We start from the raw sequence: 9105 nt of genomic DNA on the forward strand, positions 1-9105 counted from the left end.
ACTGCTGGATACTACTGAGTGATATTATGTCAGTCAGGGGTTTAGGTGCAGTCCAAGAGTTCAAGGAAAATAAAAGCTCCTTATAATCAAGTTTGTTTTTATGTTGATTGTTGTTAACCTTTCATAACCAGCCAACACATGTAAGCTTTTATTTATTTATTTTACAGGTATTTTGTAAAAACAGTGGCATACACTAAATTGTGAGACCATTTTAGACCTTTGTGGTCCACTTCTGTGAAAGGTTAGAATGCAAAATGTTACTCTGCTCAGTATAAAATGTAGTCTTACATGTCGCTGAATGTAATTTGATCACATTACTAATACTGATCATAATCGGTCTAAATTTATCTTCATTCCTCATTTGAAGCCAATGTCTTGGTTGAGATATACTTGTACTTTGCGTTTTTCACGTTTTTACGTCAACTTGTTTGATTTGGAGGTCTATTTATGCAACATGCAAGTTCATTTTTACGTGAGCACTGTTTAGAATAAAAAGGCGTTCATCAGGGATAATATGGGAAATCCTTCACTTTCCATTGCTGAATTCCATGTACTCTTGCAAACGCTTACGTGAAATACTAAAGGTCTACCTCAGGGGGGCGATAACATAACTTGTACCAATCGTTCGCGTTCTCTTCGTGATGTCTTCAGCGCTGTGTGTGGATAGTTCCGCCCAGTACGAGTGACATCAAAATACGACTGTCAGGAATAGTGAGAAGCGAAAACGTGCGGCCAACGTCTCTCTCTCTCTCTCTCTCGACACCAGGCAATTTCGGTAATATTTTAGATTTGACTGAAGACAATATCCAGTTTTCCCTGCCCGCGAGGTAAGTAAAGAACAGTTTAATTCTATGCTTTTTCAAAATGTCAAAGGCAGAAATGGTCATAGCATTGGTGAGAACAATTTAACATACTGCTTGTACAGGAGGCTGTTCTATCCATCCTCTTCGTGGTACGTTCATTATTCCGTGCAATCTGGGCGCTTGATAAAATCCGCATATAATACACATTGTAAAATAGCCCACAGACTGACCAGAATTCCAAATGTGTCGTTAAAACAGCTATAATCACGCCGTGTTCGGATAATTAATTATTGTATGAAATTACATCGTTATGTCTATTACGTCCATCTGAATTTACGTGGTGGCAATGTACACTGCTGACTGCGCGTGAATTTCAACTTTGTATTCAACTAAACCTGATATAACGTGATTGCTCTATGTTGTGTAAGACATTCCACGTAGTCTTATCAGAGAACTGACTTATAGAAGATCTGACAAATTACCAACTAATTACTCATAACAGAAAGGTGGTTTACATTCAGTGGTAAGAAATGGTCTGTCTTCCACACTACAGAGTAACGTAATTTTAGGAATCTGACATTTCAAAATGGGGAAAAGGGAAAACGTATAACTACTGAACTGTAACTTTTTCTTCTAAGTTATAAGGGCATTTTTGTATTTAGAGTCTAATATTAAATTACTGTGAAATACGCGTTTAACTGTGAACCATGTCTAGGGTAAAACCGTGACGTAGTATCAAGTGTGGCGACTTTGATCCGTCATTTGAAAAACAACTGCCAGCACTAAATAAGTTAGACTCTATGATTCATTTGATGTCAGTGAGAGGCTATATATTACACAACTTCCGGCATCACTAAAATGACATTGTCCTCGTCACCTGGTTCGGAGAAGGTCAATATATTAAAGCTGTTCGCTGCATGTGTCTGCAGGTGTTTGCTCCTTTCTGACGTGACAGAAAAGTATCCGACTCTCCGGTTTATCAGACGCAGTGTGTACTTTAAACAGACAACAACGACCTGCTGTTATTGTTGTCAACATTGCACTGCTATGGAAAAACTTACCGGTCTCAGATGTGACGCTGTTCGAGATGATCTCTCCACCAGTTGAATGTCATGGCTTTTGATGAATGAATATACCAAAGCTTTAATTAGTCGTAACATTTCTGAGAACAGAATGGCTTAAGGGACTAAAAAGATTTCATAAACCTTTTCTGTGATTTTCTTTAAGTGCATTAGGAAGTTTCCACTGGTATAATATAGTAAGCCTCTTGATGTTAATGAGGCTCACTGCAATGTCTGTTAAAAGAAAATACTAAATATTATCATCTAGATACTGCCTGTATTAAGATGTGGTGTTCATGGTTCATTTTTAATTACCCAATTAAATGAGTGTAAGTACCACCTCCCTCTGGGACCTGTGGCTAGAGAAAGGCCTTTCTGATACCATCTTTCATAGCTTATGTGTTGAACTCTGTACCGTGTTTACGATCAGGTAAGAGTGAGGAGACTCAGCAGCGACTGTGTCATGACTTCACATGTACACACTTCTGCGTTCATACGAATCTGTTCTTTATAGTCTTTTATGCCTCTGAAAACTTCAGAAAATCTGTAACATAGAAAGACTTGATCTGTTTTGGTTCTCTTGATTTGCTTCCCCTTTTGTCTTTGATGTTCTTTGTTGCAAGTCTCATTGGACTGGATCAAGGAATGCAGCTATTCCTCTGTTTTTCATCTAACCGTCCTAAACCAGTGGTGAGCAGTAAATGTGGCAAGCACAGATAAAATATATGTGTAAGATCTGAGCAAATCGTTTACCCATTCTCTGTAAGAATTCAGCTCCATGGTTCATGATTGTAGTGTTCTATGAATCTTTTAATTATTCCTCAACTGTTCTCATTATCCTATTGTACAGGCAGTTCTCTCATCATTCCTTTTGTCTCTCTTTCATTTGTGATGTTGAGAGTATCATTGCTGAACTTCAAAAACAGTTGAAGTGTTAACGATACAGCAAAGGGACTCTTCTTGGTTTCTAAAAAGTCTCATGACAGTATTTCACTGGTAAAATATTATTACCATTAGTGTTCAGTAAAGAGGTGTAAGTGCTTGGCTCCTCTTGCTCTTTGTGTTAAAGCATTAAAGAGATGAATGTCAGGGAATCCTGGACACATGGGAACTGAGTGCCTTAATTAGGCTATACTTCAGTCCAGCCTAGTATACCACAGAGTGGGTGCAGCAGGTGGAAGAAAAAAAAAGACATGCCGGGACTGCTCATCCTGAAGTGGAAAGAATACGCACCGAAATCTTCTCAGATGTCTCTCACTGCAGTGGTTTTCAATGCAGGCACAATTCAGGTGTGTTGTGTTGCCTCGTGGCTGTTTTGTTTTCACCGTAAACTAATAGCAAACAGGTGCAATTGTTTAACAAGGTTTTACATGACCTCTAGCTCTCTGATTTTGTATGCAATAATTGAACTGTACAAATGTGCCAGGGATGAATTCTATTCCTTTACTTCAGTATTCCCATTCCCTCACCATCAGTATTCCTTGCAATCAACAGTTATCACTCAGCATGAACAAGTAATGGTAAAGAAGAGTTTTGTTCCATCTTTGTCCTCAGCGGCGTCACTAAACACATGACGTGTATAATAGGTTGAGATACATAATTATGTGAATTATTTTGTTGTCATGATGCTGTCAGGTTGTCTTACTTTTTCTAGAACCCAGTCATGTTGACAGCAGAACAACGTCTTAGTGTGGAAATTGTGAAATCATACCAAAGTATATCGTAAAGAATGCTTCTCAGTTCTTGTCTCAGAAATTTTCCAGAAAAAAAAAATTCTCAATTAGAAAGAAGACTGGTCTTTTCTTTGCAATGGAGCCAAACACAACAAGGGTACAAGAGGGACTCCATTGTTTTCCAATAATGGAAAAGAACAGAACAATTTAAACGGCTCAGTAAAGCACATACTTTGCGCATTTTAACTGCTGTTCAGTAAACTGAGGACTTGACACTGTGGTAATTTTCCTTTTCCCCCTCCACTACATTGCAGTCAGCACGCTTAACAAGCCAACATGGAGCAGTGATCTGTGTGATTTAGTGATCAGACCAGGGGACTTGAGTGGCTTGTTTGTGAAGGCCCCAACTGACCTTAGCGCTCTGAATGTGCCATCATATCGCTCTGCAAGCAGCTGATTATTTTGTTTGTCTCTCTTTTTTTTTCTGTGTAGATTATACTGTAGACCCTGTTTAGCATGATCACTTAGCTCTGTACAGACTTCCGAATTTTACAGTAGTGACTAATTGTTCCTCTTTGCTAAGTACTTTTGGAAGCCTCTAATGGGAGCCTCTGTGTAAGTGTTAGGTATTGTCTGATGGGCGTAATATGCGGGGCTCTGTGGAGGAGCGTGACAGTGGTGGTATTCTGTGGCTGTTGTGGCCCGTAGCCAAATAACCAACATTCAGCAGCAGTTGCCTTGGTGCTGTCTCACATTCTTTTGTCTTTGCTTTCACGTAGTCATCGGAGGCTCTTCGTGACGGCTCAATTCCGGTGCTCACCACATGAGAATCTTGAGCACTGTGAAACTTCTCACAGAACAGGAGAAGGTAGGTTTACTCTAAACATCAGGGCTGGTTGAGAAAAGTATGTTTTGACCTGTTCCAAAAGCAACAGAACTGCAATGTGAGGCTCAGTCTGAACCATCGGTTCTTACCCCCCCACCCCACCCTGCGCAAGCAAGACAGCAGGAATTCCCTTAAGACGGTGCTGAGGCAGGTGCTCTATTAAAAGCACTGAGCACTGGTTCAACATCCTACACGTTTAGTGTTATTTATAGTGCTACTAGCTGTAGCATGAAGTCATTTGGCCATCTCACAGCCTCTCCTGGCCAACAGGCAATTTATTTCCTGCTGTTTATTACATCAGATTTATTAGTTGACATCCATTCAATGCAGTGTATTTGTACTCTGCATCTTCAGCATCTCTAAGGCTTTTGTAAAGGTGTAATACATTATTGATTTATGGATTAATAAAGCACTGATGACTAGTAGTGTAGGAAACACTTATCATGCTAAGGAAATGGTCTCAGGAACAGAAACAGTACAGGTGATAATGTTCATGTTCCTGTCATTTTAAAAAAGAAATTCACAGTTATCATCTTTGGAAAAGCTTTAGCGGGTCTTGTAGTGTAACCTACTTAGCTGTGGCTAAAACAGATCTGTCTATGTGGTGCCACCCTCAACAAGGAGCCGGTGCTCCTGAGAATCGAATCACATCCCATCACATCACATCACTCCACAGCCTTCCCTACCACAGATTTGCAGAGTCATGTCAACACTGTCTTATATACCAATACAATACGTATACACCAAGTAGATTTTTTTTTTTTTCATAAAAAGATGTTGCAAATATTATTACATTATTTCTGTTTTTGAGCAGGGTTCTTGCAAACATTAGAATGATAAAACAATGACTGTTGTCATGAAAGACTTGCATTACTCATAACCATCTCCGACTACAACCAAATAAAGGGCTTTGGCACAGCTGTGTGTATAATGTATTTATAGCTCATATTATGTTCGTTGCATAAAACCTCACAGTTGTCCTCTTTGCTTTCCCCCAGCATGTAAGCATCCTGAAAGAAGCTGTTGCTTTCAAAGTATTATTGACATGCTGTGTTTTTGCGCTTGGCAGCAATTGATTTCAACTTGTTTAAATAGTATTCTTAACTATTTCCTTGGCCTTTCAAACCCCATTGTGACCACAGGCACCTGAAGGGTCAGGGCTGGTGTGAGATGAAGTGGATTTGATTCATCTCAGTGTCTGTTTCAGTGTGGGAGGAGGGGGGCGGTAGTGACAGTGCTGAAGCTTTTGTTGATGATGCCAACAAATATTGGGCCTTAAATCAATATTCTAGATGGTCTATTTTAATCTTTAAAAGCCCTGGCCAGGCAAAGAGGTCTCTTTCATAATTATGCAATCCTTTTAAAGTAATCTTAAATAATGGAAGGGGTTTTAGAGTGGAGGTGTATAGTTTCATAGTCCTTTATGTATGGAAAAAGAGGATAAGAACATGCTGTAAAATTTGTGAGTATGTGTGTGTTTGTTTGTGTGTGCGTGTGTGCGCGCGCGTGTGTGTGCGCGCGCGTGTGTGTGTGTGTGTGTGCACGCGCACTTGTTCATACCTCAGAAGAGAGTAAGGAATCAGCTATGCATACAGACTCCCAGATTAGCAGGGCTGAGATGTGTGACTTAATGTGCGTCAGTGTGTTTGGGGTGTCCCCAACCCTGTGTCTGTAGTAGGGGAACTAGGTATCCCTCTTTTGGCTAAGAGTGGAATGACTGCACTGTACCTAAAAACAGCTGCCATGATTGACTTCTCTTTGATTCGTGCAGGATTCCAGTCTGTGCTGTTAAGAGACATAGTGAGACAGTGTCAGAGATAATAGGGTAGAGCCATTAATAAAGAGAGGGTGAGAGATACCGCGATATAGGCAGGAGATGAAATTAAGTGATAGAGACATTTGACAAGGTCAAATTGCTTTCCTTGCCCAGTGTACTCCCACTATACCAGTAAAAGAGGAGAAGAGAATGGGGGGAAGGTCGCTGCAGCAGCTCTCAGTACAGCCAAGGAGGGGGGTTTGCTTTAAATTCATAAGGAGTCCTTGTGAACCTGTGAACAAGTGCACGTACGTGTGTAGTATTGAGTGTCTAGGCAGCAGCATGAATAGTGAATGACCTCTTGCTTCGTAAGGATGCACTGTACTTCCACATATACAGGGAGCAGCAGTGTGTATAAGTGATGAGGGCAGTGCGGAGTGAAAGAGAATAAGACTGCCTTGTGGGAACATTGTTGTCACTTTGATCTGAACAGAGGATGCTTAACTGGAGACTGGATCCTCATTAGGTAGGATACAGCATCTGACCTGGTTCTCCTGCTTGTCCTGCCCCCTAGTCGAGGGAATTAGTTCAGGGTATTACTCCTAACATAGGCTTTTTCACCAGGAAAAAATGTCAAATGAAGAGATTTTCTGCGTAATGCCCTTACCAAATCGCCTGGGTTTCAGTGTGAGGAATAATCTGGAGCTGAGCCCGTCACAGTCCCTTAAAACAGAATTACGCCGTGGAGCAGATTAAAACCACAGGCTAAGCATTGGGGTAATATGGAATAATACAGAAATTTCTGGAGTGGACTGCATTGTATAACTTTTTGCTCACCGCAGCAACAAAAACAGCCGACTGGAGGTCTACACTGTAAAATTTCATCAAGGCTACTTTTAAGTAAATGAGAGCTCACATGAAAAGTTTGGGGCTGTTTTCTATGTGAAGGAGGCTTTAATTGGTTTTGGCTTCCCCCAGGTTGTAATGAGCTCTTGCATGCCTCGCTGCTTATCCCCCAAAACAAAAACACACAGAAGTCTGGGAGTTTTTTTCCGTGCCACTGATTGGGGAATGTCATTACAGTAATCAACGCGAAATGAACCCCATCAAAAAAAGGGAAAAAAAAAGATAAGCAGTTCCCATTTTTTCATGGTTCAGATCACTGCATGTCTGCTTTGAGGTGATTCCTTATTGACAGGAGAGTGGTGATGTCATTTAAACACTGTTAATGGAGGTTCTTGGAACCTGAGACAAGGTGGCTATTCGTCTAGTTCTCCACAAAGACCGGGATTCATCATCACAGTGGCCTGTCTCAAACAGCACCATGCTCCAAGGTGAGATGGACAGACACAGTGGGCCATAGGAGGAGGGAGTCTGACTGTTAAGCACAGGCCATCGATCATTCAGCAGCATTTGCTGATGTGGCGATTGCTGGCTCCCTTTTCGTTTCAATGTGTCTATGTTTGTGTGTGTGTGTGTGTGTGTGTGTGTGTGTGTGTGTGTGTGTGTGATTAGGTGACCTTTCTGTCCACACATATTTGACTGTAAAACAAGCGGACAAGAGGAGACAGAGGAGAAGATCCACAGCAGAGAGCGGAACAGATTCATAATATTACGCCATCACAGAGATCACTGAGTGATTGGCTCCCTCTCCACTTGTCATTTAGTGCAGTGTTGTTACAATCCAAGTAAAATGACTTTTTTTTTTATATGATATCTGGATTTTTTCTAATTGAATTAAACAGGATTTGAGTGTATTGCACATAAAAACACATTGTATTCTGTTTATGTAGTGTTGTTTTGTATGATTATTATAATAATTCCCTCTCCATAAAGTCACAGTCTCAAATCTACCCAGCTGCTCTGCTGGACACATAGGAGAAATTGATCCATTTATTCATGAATTCATTTTCTTATTCCATTCCATCCATTTACTAGAATATTCCTTTATCCAGAGTTCTGGTTTAATGAGACCACACCAGAACACAAGGATGGTGTGTTTAACTATGAGTTAGTCTTTGTGTCCATGAATGCCTGTGTCTGTTCTATCAAGCCCATGTACTTTCGTGTGTTCCTCTGGGGCTTCTTGCTTAAAATAAACATTGCCTCTCTTTGTCTCTATAGCAACGGCTGCATGTATTACAGGATGGTGTGCTAGAGTTCATAGAGGTGACCAAAAATTTACATTCAATTGACTTAGGGTTGTCTCCAAGTCTGTTATGCAGAGTATTCGAAAACAAACTTGGCTCCTTTATGAATGATTCTTCTGCTGTGCTACACCACTCACAGAGCTTTGCAGGTGTTATGAAGTTGGCATAACATTTGTTGTGAGTAATTACAACAGCTGACAAAATCCGCCGAAACCCATGATGTTCTACTTAACCCAGCAAACAAGCTGAACACTCAATAATACATTAACACCTCGGCTAACAGAATCGCGGTTTGACACTTTGTTACACCTCCACACATAGCGTTCGACTGAATGACTGGCAGGTCCTGAACTTGCTGTGTGGAATCAAAGTGTCAGTGTGTCTGACTGGATAATTCCAGCGTGAGCCTCACTCTGTGCTCAGAGAGCAGATACGATTAGAGGCCATGATTACAGCTGGCCTTTACCCTCGTCCCACTTCTTGTGAGAGCCTGAGGAAACGTTGGATTGAGTCAGGCAACACCGTAAATCTTTGGAAGCACGCTGAACATTTGTTTTTCTTTTCCTTGTCTAAATATAATTTGCCTCTGATCCAGTTTTCCTTTAACCAGGATTTCAGAGCAGATTTTCGCTCCGCAAAATACTTCCGCTGTTTGATACGTGCGGTCGGTTTCTCGGATTTTTGCATAACTGACATTGCGTTACCAGTAGCCCATTATTATACAGATAGTGACAGTGGTAACCTTTTTGCCAGGCTCTGCCTCCAGTCACCATGGG

Source organism: Chanos chanos, chromosome 6 (genome assembly GCF_902362185.1).
Source record: "Chanos chanos chromosome 6, fChaCha1.1, whole genome shotgun sequence".
In the NCBI taxonomy this organism is placed as follows: Eukaryota; Metazoa; Chordata; class Actinopteri; order Gonorynchiformes; family Chanidae; genus Chanos; species Chanos chanos.